The following is a 15,995-nucleotide window of genomic DNA, read 5'->3' on the forward strand; positions in this document are numbered from 1 at the left end:
CCTAAGAATCAGAGGAGCCAGTGATAAAAGTCCCTCTCTGAGTCTGAAGGCCCTGAAAAACCAGGGAGCCAATGGCCTAAGTCCTGGTTAAAGTCCAAGGGCAAAGAACAGGAAAAGACAAAGGACAGGAAGAGATCAATGTTCCAGCTTAAACAGAGAATGAATTCATCTTTCCTCCACCTTCTTTATCTCTTTGGGCTTTTAAAGGATTAGATGATGGGATCTTTATTCAGTCTATGATTCAAATGCTAATCTCTATAGAAAGACCTTTACAGACACACCCAGAAATAATGATTTACCACCTGTCTGGGCTTTGCTTATCTGAGTCACATTGACATATAAAATTAAGCATCATAAGCCATAAGTCCAATTACATATATAAGCTTTTTTTTTAAATAAAATATGTATTTAAGTATATTATTGGTATATCTATTAATCTGTTTTATTTAATATTTCAAATATTTAAAAGTGGAACCAAAGGTAGAGTATTAGAATATTCCAAATTATTTTTTAACATTATTATACCTTTCATTTTACATTTTATAATATGATTCATACTGGACCATGAAGACATGGCAAAGTAAAGCACAAAAACTGCAATTTGGACATACCTATAGTCTGTTTACTCTAGCAACATATTTTTTTCCTGCTATGGGAAACTTCATTTCATTCTTTTGAAAACAAGTATAATTTTCCTCTGATTTTTTTCATATTTTCTTGAATTTTATTTCATTTCTCTCCCCGAGAAATTATTTTAAAAGCTAATAGTCTTTATTCCAGAACCAAACCCTATGGTCTATGGTCTATTGAAATAAAAAAAACTTTTGCTTCTCCAGTGACCAATCTTAAATATATAGGCCTCCATATTTTTTCTGTAAGACAGAAATTATCTATACTTTTCTATAAATGTAACAATATAAATATTAGATTTCCTATCTTTGGAAACTGCATATCAATGATAACATTTTCTAGGAATTCATATTTTTTTTAGAATTCAAAAAAAATTTTATTAAAGTATAGTTGATTTACAGTGTTCCTTTAGTTTCTGCTGTAGAGCAAAGTGACCCAGTCCTATGCGCCTCCTCCCATGAATTCATATTTAGACCAGGAAATAATCTATTCTATCTATAAGTGTCTGTATCTGGACACATTTAGCTAAATCACAATTTATATGTAAAAATACACACATACACATTCATGTATGTATATGAAGGGAATTATGCAGAAAACACACATGCGTGCCTCTTAGGAATGTTAATCACTGTGAGTTCAAACAAAGGGAATAGAAACTTGATATTAGACTTTATCTTTCCTTAGAGTGCCTACCAATTTGGAAGAAGATTCACTATGTAATGAAAGAGTGATGTGTAATCATTATTTTGATCAAAGCCAACAAATATTAAGATGTTAAGTTGATAGAAAAAAAAAAAAATCCATTAGAGATCTGAAAGCCTAAAGTCAAATTTACGGGAACTTGGGTGATTCCGCTACTTCTTATCTATGAATAGTAAGATTAGTAATATTACAGATTAATGGAGTGCATGTATTAGTGAAAATGCAATTCAAAATACTAGTTAATACAATTCAGTAGGTTATTCGTATTAAAGAATATATGTGATATTAGGAAATAAATATTTTCATCTTAATTGTTTTCACATACTTAAAAAATTAGCTGAAGTACTTTTAATATTCTTTTTTATACCTTTTTCTAAGATACATTTAATAATCAAATTCTTATGTTAAAAGTTGGTAAACTTGATAAATTTTTTTCCTGGGCCTTGTCTCAACCATCATTAGTTTAGAATTTATGTAGTCTGAATTATTGAATTTCTTTTGTTGTTCAAATATCTGAATGTCTATTTCTATCACTTTGATCATTCACTCGTGCTTTTTAATTTACATTTATTTTGCAAACCTAGGGTTCTTTTAAATGTCAGGGATGTAGATGAGAGGCAAAGCCCCTGATCTTTAGTGGAGACGATACAAACACACACAAATATTTAAGACACAAAAATTAGGAGTTCCTGTCATGGCTTAGAGGTTAACGAACCTGACTAGGAACCATGAGGTTTCGGATTCAATCCCTGCCCTTGTTCAGTGGGTTAAGGATCCAGCCTTGCCCTGAGCTGTCGCAGACGTGGCTCGGATCCCACGTTGCTGTCGCTCTGGTGTAGGCTGGCAGCTACAGCTCTGATTCAACCCCTAGCCTGGGAACCTCCATATGCCGCAAATGCAGCCCTAAAAAGATAAAACCAAAAAAAAAAAAAAAGAGAGAGACACAGAAATTAGAGCAAAACCATATCATAATAGGAATACTTCTACCTCTGTCAGAGAAAGTTGAATAAGGCTTTGAGACAGAGGTAACATCAGAGATGTGTACTGATATAAAATAATAAATTTCTTTTGAGTACAATGTAAGGTTCTATTCAACACTCAGTGCAGTGCTAGGAAGGTGCTTGTTGCTGGATGAAGAAAGAATGGTAAGGAATGTTGTAGGCTGACAGGCAAAATCACACAAGAACATTGATTATTTAGGGTGCTGAGAGACACCAGGTATTACTGATAAATAGATGCATGAGACTTGGTGAGGAAATGGGCAGAAATGAACACAAAGAAGTAGTTTGGGAAGTCCATTTGTGGTGCAGCTGGTTAAGGATCTGGCATTGCAGTAGCTGTGGCTCAGTTATGTTGTAGCCCTGGCCCTGGCCGGGGAACTTTGACATGCCCTGGGTGCAGCCAGAAAAAAATTAAAAAAGAACTAGCTTGGAGACTGATCACAAAGGCATTGTATTTTTTTCAATGAGATGGTTAGATTGTATCCTACACGTACACCAACCAGAGCCAGTAGAAATTTGGCAGTGGGAGAGTGATAGCTCTGACTTTTGAATTAAAAAGTTACCTGCAATGATGCCTTCAAGAGGTGAAATCATTGGAGAGATTGTTAGAAGAATGTAAGAGAGAATAAAGCTCTAGCAGAATTTTGGAGGGGCTTTAACGAGAAGTAGTAAATTCCAGAGACATATCTAGAGTGAAACTGACTAACTGGCTTTAGAAAGTGATGGAGAAATAGGAAAAGATTATTCACTCCATGCACACACTCAACCTTTTATCTACACTCTTATTAAAACCATGTGGTTAAACATTGGTTTAGGCAGGGGGAACAGAGACAAATTGAACACAGTTTTTCCTTGATAAAACTCATTGTTTGGTGTTTCTCCCAGTGAGATTTTATTTTTGATGATCATGATAGTAATTGATGCATACTTTCTGATATATAGGATAAGACTAAGCTGTCTCAAAATATAGAAATTAACCAGTGGCTTAAGTATGATTGCGTTCTTGAAATCCACAGTCTTTTGTCTTTAATATTTGATGTCACAGGGCTGCTATGCTACTCTCTTCTTCCTAAATGACTTAGAGAATGAAAATATATGTGCAGGGCTTTTCAAGAATAATTTATTTCTGCATTAGAGAGCAATAGAAATGCGTTGCTTCGACCCTGCCCGCCTCCGATTTTTATTGCAGTTTGCTTTAAAATATTTGTAGATTCAAACTGAGTAGAGAGGATGGTAATTAGTGTGCAGATTTTTTAATTGTCTATGATAGGAAGCTAATTGGTGTTTTCCTTAAAGAATGAATTTAAGGAAATGTGATTTGAAAAGTGTAGTGTTGTGAATCAGACTGATCCAAGTAGTAGAAGCTATTGATTGGATATAATAAGCAGTTTTGATTGTTTAACTGCAGGCGTCATTCTGGGAAACCAGAATTAAATGGTGGTAATAACTACACTACTTATTTCACAAAAACTCTGACCTAACTCTGGATGCACTTTTATAAGATTAATTGGTCAATTTATATGACCTGAATTCAACATTCTGCCCTCTGTCATCCGCCCACCACACATCTTTCATTTTCCCACCTCCCCTGCTCCCAGTACTATTTATCTAACCCTCAGCTTCTTACTGTTAGGATCTCTTTGCCCTGCAAGTGGATCTCTTATATTGAATGCAACAAATAGCTACATACTAGCTTCCTTCTATGGCATTCGCCTGGTCCACCAGAAACTCAGATATCCTTGCAATGCCAAATGGTGGATTATAGGCTGACCCACTGGTATGTCCTATCTTAGCTGTGCTATCTCTCTTCAGTACTCTTTTCCTATTACTTGGACAGACTCTGAGATAGATATGCTAGTTAGCTGCCAAACAGACATCTAACCAGGGAATGAAATGCCTGAATCCCTTTCTCTCAGGTACCTCATATAGTCTCTCAGTAATACCGCCACATCCTACTCTTGGCTTTAAGGAAAGACAATAGCTTCTCATCATGAACATTGATACCTCAATGGCAGAGGATTTGATGATAACTTTGTCCCTTTGCAGATTCTACAGAGGAGATAAACTGATGGCTAGTGGTAGCAGGGCCAGTTTTGTCTCCTTCTAGTAAATTCATGTCTCATCCTCACAGACTACTCATTTTCTTCTAAACATGGAATACTTAACACCTTCAACAATTCTGCACCAAAAGAGAAAGTCTCACATAAGATCCTGCTGCAGATATATCCTTATATACACACATCTACATACAAAATGAATTCTGGACACTGTTATTCTAATCACAACAGTAACAGAAAAGGAGGCTTCTAAACAATGAGAGAACACTCAGAGAGCCTTGGCTTTCCCTTCATCCAAAAGCAAGCGATTAGAGTCGTAGAATTGTATACAAATTTAGTTTAATAATTTTACAAATTTTGTAGTTTGATTTTCACTTCAGATCTTCCAAATAGAAGAGCTAGGCTGCTCTATACTCATGCACTGGGAAGTGACAACAGTCAAAAAGAATGCCCACGGGTCCTCCTATAGCCTCCTAGTGTCACTGTTATGAGTATGGTATGTTTCAGAAAATAGGAAAGTCTATTAAAATAAATTATTTAATGGCTTTATTGAGATATTTCATAGGCCCTAACATTACCTATTTAGAGTGTATAGTTCAGTAGCTTTTATGATATTCAGAGTTGTGCAACCACTACCGCAGTCAATTTTACAACACTTTTCTCACTCCTCCCCAAAATAATCATATGCCCCTTAGCAGTCAGTTCCCATCTCCTCATCTTCCCAGGCTCTGGCAACAACTAAGCTGCTTTCTGCCTCTACAAATTTGCTTATTCTGGACATTTCAATAAAAATCGAATCATATAATGCAGTCTTTTGTGATGCTTGTTTCACTTAGCCTAATATTTTCAAGGTTCAGGCAAGTTGTAGCATGTATCAGTATCTCATTCATTTTTTAATTACAGAAAATAATTATAAATACATTGAAAAGACTCTCTGTTGCAAGTAAGTTGGGTTCTCCACAAAGAATCTTAGATATGGAATTAGGCATGCAAAACATTTAATGGTGAATAATGTCTGTGAAAGAAAAAGAGCAGAAGTAGGATTGTATAAGGAAGCTGTCATATCATGGTGCACCTCTGCCATCAGGGTTTCCACCCCCAGAGCAAAGATGCCCTTTGCTGAGAGGACATGCTTGGCTCTGATGCACTGGCTTGCTTAATGATTGGCTAGGAGCTGTCCTGAGAATAAGCTGGAAGGCTGAGGCAAATCATACTCCTTTCCCGTAGGCAGCAAATCTTTTCTTAAAGAGCAATCTGGTGTCACATCTCTGCAACTAACATGGCTAAAATGAGCATCTGTTTAAAAAAAATTAAATAAAAAAAGAGCTTCTGTTTTCTGAATGTGATTTCTGAGAATGCTGGGTTAAAAATAAACCTCCACTGCATATTCATTTATTGTTTTTCCTTCCTCAGCAGTTGGAAGGCAGAGGCACTTACCTTCTTCCTTTCTGGATCAACTTTCTTCAAGTAAGAATCTTTACACACGGTGGGAGCTCAATAAATGCTGTTGATGGATACACCTAGACAAGTAAAACAAATATGTCTTACTTGAGCCTGAAATCTTTTTTTGGCACACAGTAAAAGAGCCATGCAACTCTTATAACTTTACATAGAGATATTCTACAGGTTTACAAAGTATGTATGAAAATTGGCCTGAGGATGTTGGGTGTCCTCCTAAAGGGTGTGTAAGTGGGGTAATGATACTGGAAATAGAAACTGAGATTCTATGTAATGCTTACTACTCCCAGCATGCTGACAGACCTCATGAGAATGCCCATGCCTAGGTAGTAGGCTTTAAAGACTCACACCTTTGTTAACACTGCAGCTCCATAGCATAGTTTCTTATTGAAACCTTAAGAATAACATTGAACCATATGCTCCATCCACTCCCCAGGTGATTGAAACCTTCCCAAATTCCACTTACCTCATTGTGAACTGGCAAACTAATTTGTACTCCCTCAGCCATGAAATTTGCTACTCAGAAAACTACATATTCATAATTTGAGAAACTGGAATGATGTGTTGTAACTGACAGATGATCTAGTCTCTAGGCACTTATTGCTTTTGGTTTTACTTATTGAAGGTGGAAGAGATTTCTCTCATTTCAATGACGGATTTTTATATACTTTTTATAATTCTGGTGGCAGTGTGATAAAATTAAAAAATTATTGATTCAGTTGCAAAGGACTTCATTGATCACCATGCATGATAAACCTGCATTGTTGTTTACACATAATATACATATTTAAAGGCATAATTCATTTCAGAGTACACAGCACAATATGCGATCAAAGTAAAACCTTTTTTTAAAAATTTCCCCTTAAATTACTTTAGGTCAAAAGAAATGAAAATAGGTTTGGAAAGTAGTGGTAAGCCATATGTTATCAGAAATTAAGTAATTAAAGTTTATTGCTTTATATACTTTAATTTCAATTACAATAATAATAAAGTGATTATGTAATTTTTCAATTATTATAATCTTTTCAAGGGTCACAATGCTGCAGTTTCCTCTTTGATAACTTGGGCATGAGCTTAGAAACCATTGTCCTACCTCCTTGTAAGGACCCTCTTTCTATGAAAAATAGATGAGTAGAATATTTTGGCCAAAACATATATGTATTTTATAGTTTATCTTTGTAGCACATAAAAAATTATGACAACCTTTTCCCACCAAGTGTTCTCCTTTCTCTGTTCTAACACAAGTATGTGGTTGAAACTAATAAATAAAACTGGAACTCTAGCCCCTGAAATGATTAGAGTTTGAAAATATTGAAAAAATATATTTATACTTAAAAGATTGTTAACTATTTGACATAGAAAAGCAGCAGCACACTTTCTGAAGATTACGGAAGTCAAATGCACCTAATAATATTGAATGTAGGCCTGTGAAAACTAGGTCTACTGTGAGAAAACAATAACGTGGCTGTTAAATTGTACTATTTTGTGTTGATTAGAGATTGGATTTCCTGAAGGATTGAAAGTTAAAGGAATAAAAAAAAAAATAACAAAGATGTCTCTACTCTCAACCTGTTCTGTTCATTGTGGAGCTTGGTCCATCTGCTGTTTCTGGAGTTTGAACTTCTCTCTTCCACATGTACATGTGTAGACATGCTGTTCTCCATCCTCATTTCATGGTTCAACAGCCTTTATCTTCAGTTTTCTTGTGAAAAGTTGGCAGACGGACTTTAAGGAAAATCAAGGTGGTCTTTTGAATGCCAGAGAATGATCTTGAAAAGTACGCATAGACTACAATATTGTTAGGAATGAATGTATGTATCTTCTAGAGGTGGTATGGTAATGGGGCATCCATGCTATGCCAATCACATAGATTTTCAATCTATTTTGAGTAAATCTTTGCTATCTGCATTGTGATACTCTGCTGGGCATTAATACAGTTCCCCAAGTAGAGAGAGATTCCATACTCCAGGTGCTCAGAGGAATGTTGAACTCTCTTCTCAACTATAATCTAAGTGGTAAGTTTCCCAAGAGAGGGTCTGGAAATTATCTTAGATGATTAAAGGGGATCAATAGTCAATGTGGTCAAGATAAATCTCATTATATAATTGATATTGAAGTATATGACATCTGCTATGTATAGAAGCAAGCCAAGGCCCAGAATAATTATCACTAGTCAAAATGACAGAGCTACATTTGAGCTAAGTATGAGGAAGCACTAGTTCAAAATTAGAGCTATTCAACTTTAAAATAAAGAATTTTTATTCATTCAACAGGCATTTACTGAGGCTACTTTGCACTGGGTTCTATTGTTCTGTGTGTGTATTTAATAAAGAAAATGTGTGTTTCCCATCTTTGGATGCTGAAGGAAGGTTGGGAGCCAAGCAAACTAAAGTAAGCATTTGCTGGTAGTGCAGAGAATGGCTTCCTGCATGGGTTGGACAGTTGGACCATATGTCCCCTATAGTCCCTCCTAGTGCTAGGTTTCATTGACCCCTTCTAATATAGACACTAGTTAGAAAGACAGTATATAGGAAGTACCATAAATGAGGTATAAAAATAAGATCTATAGGATTTAGAGGAAAATGATCTTAGAAGTAATACTGAAATAATATTAGAATGCTGTATAATGATAAAATAGGGGATTAAAAGAATGGATATGACAGTGCAAAGGGAAATAAAGTGTCTACGAAGGGGGGACAAAATGAGTGAAGAGTTGAAGAGACAAGTGCTTGATGTGCTCAGAAGGAGTAATAGTAAAGTGTCCTGGCCACAATCATGGTTTTTTGTGGAGGAGTAACAGGGATTTAGGCTAGAAAAATAGGCAGGATCTTTGCATGGTGAATAGGGAATGCTTTTCCTCTCTTTTATGGATGGAAGGACAAAAGAATACCATGTGTTCATGCGTTACTTAATACCACATTTTTTATGCCCCAGGAGACAGGTCAGAGTCACAATTTCCTTTTTCTGGCATCATTAAACTGTAGATATACTTTTCTCCTTGTAGGGAAGTATGAGAATAGATATCCATTGTTTTTGACTCTTAGGTGCTGTTGTTGGTTCACTACTGAAATAAGAGTTTAATCTTATTTAAGCTGTTAAAGTACTAGATCAAAAAAAGAGGTGGTTTTTGTTTATGTTTTTTGGGGTTTTTTGCTTTTAAGGCCCATACCTGTGACATACAGAAGTTCCCTGGCTAGGAGTCAAATCAGAGCTGCAGCTGCCAACCTACGCCATAGCCACAGCAACACCAAATCTTTAACCCACTAAGTGAGGCCAGGGAATTGAACCCACATCCTCATGGATACTAGTTGTTTTTTTATCTTGCTGAACCACCATAGGAAGTCCCCCAAAACAGAGTTTAAATCACTAATTATTAGAGAAATGTAAACCAAAACTAAAGTGAGATGCCACCTTACAATGGTCAGAATGGTCATCATTAATAAATCTACAAATAGCAAATGTAGGAGAAGGTGTGGAGAGAAGGGAACCCTCCTACACTGTTGGTAGGAATGAGAAAATTGGTCTAACCACTATGGAAAACAGTGTGGAGATTCCTCAGAAAACTAAATATAGAAATACCAGGAGTTCCCGTTGAGTCTCAGTGGTTAACGAATCCAACTAGTAGCCATGAGGTTGCGGGTTCGATCTCTGGCCTTGCTCAGTGGGTTAAGGATCTGGCGTTGCCATGAGCTGTGGTGTAGGTTGCAGACGTGGCTCGGATACTGCATTGCTGTGGCTGTTGGTGTAGGCCTGCGGCTACGGCTCTGATTGGACCCCTAGCCTGGGAACCAACATATGCTGTGGCATGGCCCTAAAAAGACCAAAAAAAAAAAAAAAAAAAAAAGAAATACCAAGCAATCCCACTCCCAGGCATATATCCAGACAAAACCATAATTCAAAAAGATACATGCACCTGTATGTTCATAGCAGCACTACTCACAATAGTCAAGGCATGGAAACAACCTTAATGTCCATCAACTGATGAATGGATTAAGATGTGGTACATATATAAACAATGGAATACAACTCAGCCATAAAAGAGAATTGAAATAATACCATTTTTAGCAACATGGATTCTCATACTAAGTGAAGTAAGTCAGAAAGAGAAAGACAAATACCATATGATATCACTTATATGTGGAATCTAAAATATGGCACAAACGAACCTATCTACAGAACAGAAACACCGTCACACACCTGGAGAAAAGAGTTTTGGCAGGAGAGGGAGTGGAATGGATTGGGAGTTTGGGGTTAGTAGATGGAAACTATTATGTTTAGAATGGATAAGCAATGAGGTTCTTCTATGTAGCACAGAGAACTGTGATAGAACATGATGGAAGACAATATGAGAAAAAGTACGACTGGGTCACTTTGCTATACAGCAGAAATTGGCACAACATTGTAAATCAACAATAAGTTATTTAAAAAATTTTAAAACAAAACAAAATAACACCCCTCTTCAAAGTTTAAATAGCAAATAGGTGATTCATAGAATGACATTGCTTCTCACTGAGTGCAAGAATACACTTCAGTCAAGGGTGTTCTCCAAGTGAAACACAGTTGGAAGATAGAAAAGCAATTCAACAAGTAGCATGTGTATGTGTTGTATGTGGGTTTAATAGATTGGTTCTCTTGATTCTTGGTGGTACTTTTACTATTAGATTGGCTTTTACAGTCATTTAACGACCAGAAATAATTCCAATATTTGCATTGACACAAATGATACAAGAGGATGAAAAATTTTACAGAAATCTCTGTGTTTACATATATTTATATATGTGTATACTTCGTAATTTGTGTGAACTACTCACCCATTTGAGCAATAATGAAGCTAAATTAGGCAATGAAAGGAATGCATTCTATCATATTTAAGGCAAGGTCCTTGGTATCTCTTGGCTGGTTTTCCTTTATTTCTTAATTACATCCATATTATGTTTTCATGTAAAGATGAGCTGAACATACAGATGGCCAAAAAATTGTAATGCTGTCTAATGGAGTCAACACTGTTTCCCATACATACATACATTTATGCCTTTTGAAACTGCCATGTTTAAGTGTAGAATGGAAAATCTAGTTTTTGTGATTTCTCACTTGAGGGTCACTTGAGGGTTTATGGAATGACTGGAGTCTTTGTTTCCTTTCTTGGCATGTCCCCCTCAGGATTCTCTGAATTTCTGCTACAAGTGTATACTTGATGACAATAAGGATTAATTTTTGGCATGAACATCCCAATGGATGCTGTCTCATAGTTGAGGGGTACTGCACTCTGCCCTAAAGAATTATGACTAACTTCTAGCCAATCCTAACCCTTTGTAGAACTTCATCACTGAGATTAGATTCTTTGCATTTGATGCGATCCGAGAGTGTGCATTTTGCAGCTGTGGCAAACCGCCATTTGTTAGGCCAGATTCAGCCCACAGATCATTTTCTTTAAATTTCTACAGGGCTTTCATACATTTTGTAATACCTTAAGAACTGCTGCTGCACTCTCATGTTTGTTTCTTAAATCTTCCTATTTGGGTAAGTCAACATTATTTATCTGGCCCTGAAATTCTTGGTACTTGAGTCTTCTCTGGTGCTAGAGGGGCTGTTGAAGGCTGCAGTAACAACAGATTATCAATCTTACCTGCAAAATTCTTCTTTCAGAGGGCTTTCAGGGTATCCATCGTTTAAGAAATACCTCCTGGCTATGCTGATGTACAAGCAGGGTTGAGAACCATTGTGATAATACTTTCCTGGATAAGAGGAGCCATTTGTCTCATTAGATGTATTAACTAAACAATATTCACTAATTCAAAGCTTAAACTACTGCTATAGTTCTCAAAGGAAAAAAACCCTCAAATAAACAAAACCATAAAACCTGTATTGAATGATTACTGTGTATTCAGCCTCTCATGTATGTTATGCTATGTAGTCTTCACACAAATGGAACATTTTCTTGTTCTAATCATCTCAGTTTCTTGACCTTGATCTCTATGTTATGTCCCTTTCCTACTCTCTTCATGGGCTCAGATCCTCACTCTGTCTCTTTACCCTGATGTATTTGCTTCATAGAAATTTATTTTTCAACTGAAATTATTTTATTTGTTAATTTTTTGTGGCCTTTCTCCTGGAATGAGAGCAGGACTTTGTTCATGTTTGTATTCCCTGGACCTAGAATAGTGAATGTTCCATCATCAGAACTGAGTAGATATTTATTAAATTAATAAACATCTGCTCATTTATCATTATCCTTAACTTCCTATCTTCCTGTTGCATCTTTTCTTTTTCCTTTCCTTTTGGTTAGAAATTCTAAGACGTATTTGATGTCAATTTTTTAGTATCTTTAAAATATTGTTCAACCGATTTATTTATTTATTCTTTTTTTAGAGCCGCACCTGTAACATATGGAAGTTCCCAGGAGATGAATCAGAGCTGTAGCTGCCAGCCTACACTACAGCCATAGTAATGCCAGATCCCAGCCACGTCTATGACCTATGCCATAATTGACGGCAACGCTGGATCCTTAACCTATGGAGCGAGGCCAGGGATCAAACCCTAATCCTCAGGGATACTAGTGGGGTTCGTTACTGCTGAGCCACAACGGGAAATCCCTGTTCAATATTTTGATATTTCCAAAATAGTACCTCAGTATTACTGTAGTTATTATCACCCAACCTGGATAATTGTGTTATATAGAGGTGATTTTAAGAAGGAAAAATTCATGATAAAATTCTCTTTAAACTTTCAATCATACTTTTCTAATTGTAGCTTTACATACTTCACAAAGGTATGGTGATAATTAACGTCTGTTTAGTCATTTCAAAATAATAAGGCACCCTGCACCCCTAAAGGAAAAGTGTTCTATAAATGTACATAATTAGTATTATAGGTTTCTCGTTTGTAGAACACAGGGAGAAAATACCTATTCACATTCACAAGGGTATTATTGAGATTAATTAATTAATGTTTACAAAGCAGCCAGAATGTGGGGAAAAACACATTTTCTTTACTATTTAAAGTGCATTTCAAAGGTAAAGAGGCAAATTGTGTTTGCAGTTTAGAATTATTTGCTTATTTACTTTGCATGTTCAGATAAATTGCTGTTTTTATGCTTGTTCTCCTCAACCATACACTGGATTCTAATATTCACTTCTTCTATATTTGAGCAGAAACTATAGCCCTTTACTTTTTGTCTCTACAAAGTTCATGTAACTGGTCAATGTATATATTATTTCTTCTTTTCAAAGGTAGCTCATTCTGAAAAACGTACAGGTTATTTTAAACCTGCTTTATTTTTCCTTTGTCAACATGATACACTTTATTTTGTCCTTTCAGTATGATTTTATGTAAAGCTATTGCATTTTGACTTTTTTTATTTTTTTTTATCCAGATACGGATTTGATGCTACTGTTTCAGTTCTTTACCACGAATGTGACATGACTTCATAGTGCTGCCTTTCTATTGAGGGGGTATGAAGGTGTAGGCTCAGAGAGAATGACAGAGTATAGTCATGGTGTTTTCCTGCCGTATTTATTTATTTCTATTATGCTGTTTGAAGTCTTTGAAATTAAAACTAAGCATTCATGATTTTTAAAGGGTTCCAAATGTTAATTTTGTCTCTAAAGCTTATCAGAGTCTTCTACTTCCCTATTCAAGTTTGCCTCTTCATTACCTTCTTAGCACTGTGTTTTGAGTAGATTACGGCAGGCTCTTCTCAGTGGATATTGATCCTTTTGTCCTAATTTAATGCATATTACACAGCCAGTGATTGTGTAAAGGCATGGAGATTACATGATTAGCTGCGGTATCTTTATACCAATTTCTAGTTAGTTAACTGGTACCAAAAGGCCAGGGCACAGCCAGGAGTTCTAGTTAAATTAGTATCAAGCTGCCATCTTATTATTTTTGCATGATCTCTTGTTTGGCAAAAAGCTTTAGAGAAAAAGTAAAATTATGCTTTTTATTCTTGAAAAGAGAAAATAATTAATCTGTTCTGTATTTTTCTCCCAGACCCCCAGTTATCCCTCCTTTGATGACAAGTAGCTCTGAGATTTTTTTTGGGGGGGGATTATTTTTTGTTTAGGAAAAATTTTGCTCATAATAGATTTAAAAAAATTAGGGAAAGGTAATAACATCTTGATGTGGAAAGATCAGATATAAACTGAATTATATAGTTTTATGAATGGCATATGTCCATGGTGCATCAAAGGAACACAAGGTTTGTCTGAAGCTTACTTAAGGGTTATGCTCTTTGAGACTAGTAAAGAACAAGGGAACATCACTCAGCTTCCCTCCTTCTACCCTCAAGATACAAAAATTAAATTCATTTCTTCTCTAATACCTTATCCAATAAATACAGATATTCTGATCTGAAGTTAGAGCATCTGGGTAATCACATTGTTGTGATTGTTACAAGATGTATAAAACATTATTCTATAAATCAGCAAGAAACAAAGTCCATAAACTGGTTAACTAACAGGTGCATAGAATATATTTGGTTTTATACTATCATAAGGACCCATGAAGAGATGAGATGACATTTTTGAGGGTTAGAGTTGGATTTGAATTCTTTAGAGATGATGAAATTTTTAGGTTTTCTTTTCCTCTCTCCAAACTGACAAAATATTTCACAAGTTAAGGGAAACATTAAAAGTGTAATGAAAACACAATGCCCAAGACTGCATAAATGCATATCATTTATTTACATTTCTATATTTTGCAAAGCTAAATTATTGGATCTCTTTGTTGTTTTGACAGAGCCATGCTGAGAAGTAACCTAATACTTATTTTGAGGTGCTTTTGGCTAGAACTGAAACTACAAGCACTAGAGGGTTGGACAAATGCCTCTTTTAACACAGAGTTTTCCAAGAATGTGCTTTGCTCTCTTAACCTTAAGATTTATTAAAAATCAATTTGTTATTTTTAACTTGAACCAGTTTAACAGAAGGTAGAAATGTGTGGCCACATACAGTTAGATAAATGTTTGCATCTTTACAAATAGATAAATTGTTTTGTAACTATTGCCTTGTTCTGTGGCATATACAGTTATTCGCTTGTCTAGCTGGGATGTTATTAACTTATTTATATTCAGTAAAATAATATTACCCACTTCTGTAATGAAAGGCACTCTGCTTTAGATTTAGGTATTGATTTTTAAAAAATGTAAAATAGAAATCAGTATACACATCAATATGCAACTTTGATGATGCTGTTGGACGTGTATTTGTTTTAAAAAACTCCAGTTACATTATGTGAAGATGAGTATTTACATGTGACCCAGCTTTGGGTTGAAGAGCCTATGTCTGCTTTAACTCTTTGTGTCATAGATCATATTTACTTAAATAGAATGTCCCATGATTTGATTACTAGAGATCAGTACCGCAATAGTTAGCATAGTGCTGGATGGAATGAAATAATCTTTTGTTGAATAAGTGGATTGAAGATATGAGAGTAAATTTAGAAGTCATATCAGAAGTTTGTCATGAGGGGAAGAAAGTATCGAAATTGAAGTCTTTCAGCAAATTTAGCAAATGTTGGAGGGTTCAGTGTGTTGAAGTTCTCATAGTAGAGAATCACAAGTTTTACTGAGCTCTCTATTGACCAAATGTGATACATTTTTTATGTCCAGGAAGTAGTCTTCCTATTCAACTGGAGGAATAATGCTTTAACTATGTATTGATAAATGATTAGCTCTTGTTTTACCATGAATCTTGTGATCTCTACCTCTTGTTCAAGCAGTTAATCACATACTGCCTTGCAATGTTTCATGGGTTGGGTTGTCCCTTTGTATAGTTATTTAGCTTTTCTATTGTTTATGACCCCATGTAGAGCATATCCACAAATAAATTATCAAGGCAAGGAATAAAGTATCCATATGTGTGGTGTGTCTGTCCATGATTGCATGCTCTGCACATCAAAAGTATTGCAGATTTGATAGCAGAAGACCCAGTACTATAAAATAGGATAGGACTGCATAATATACATTAAAATAGTTACTATTATACATTTATAAGAAAGAAAATATCAGATAAGCAGATAAAAGTTGACCCATTAACAAAAAAAAAAAAAAAAAAGTTGAAAACCTGAAGGGAAGCTGTGGAAAGAACTGTGAGTTAGTGCATATTGACTGGGGTTGGGTTGGGGAGGGGCTAGCTCAGTAATC

At 35.5% G+C, this 15,995-nt stretch overlaps 1 protein-coding gene across 7 annotated transcripts in view; it reads left to right on the forward strand.

Moving 5' to 3' along the window:
• Positions 1-15,995, forward strand: part of NAALADL2 (N-acetylated alpha-linked acidic dipeptidase like 2) — a 1,365,504-nt gene that overhangs the window by 310,799 nt on the left and 1,038,710 nt on the right. For 3 of the 7 annotated variants that reach the window (XM_021071192.1, XM_021071188.1, XM_021071195.1), the window contains one exon: positions 5,807-5,860. The exons of the other annotated variants lie outside the window; for them this stretch is intronic. The gene's annotated coding sequence lies outside the window, so the exon portion shown is untranslated. The remainder of the gene's footprint in view (positions 1-5,806; positions 5,861-15,995) is intronic. 7 annotated transcript variants of the gene reach the window in all.

The sequence above is a fragment of the Sus scrofa genome, chromosome 13 (assembly GCF_000003025.6).
Source record: "Sus scrofa isolate TJ Tabasco breed Duroc chromosome 13, Sscrofa11.1, whole genome shotgun sequence".
Taxonomy (NCBI): Eukaryota; Metazoa; Chordata; class Mammalia; order Artiodactyla; family Suidae; genus Sus; species Sus scrofa.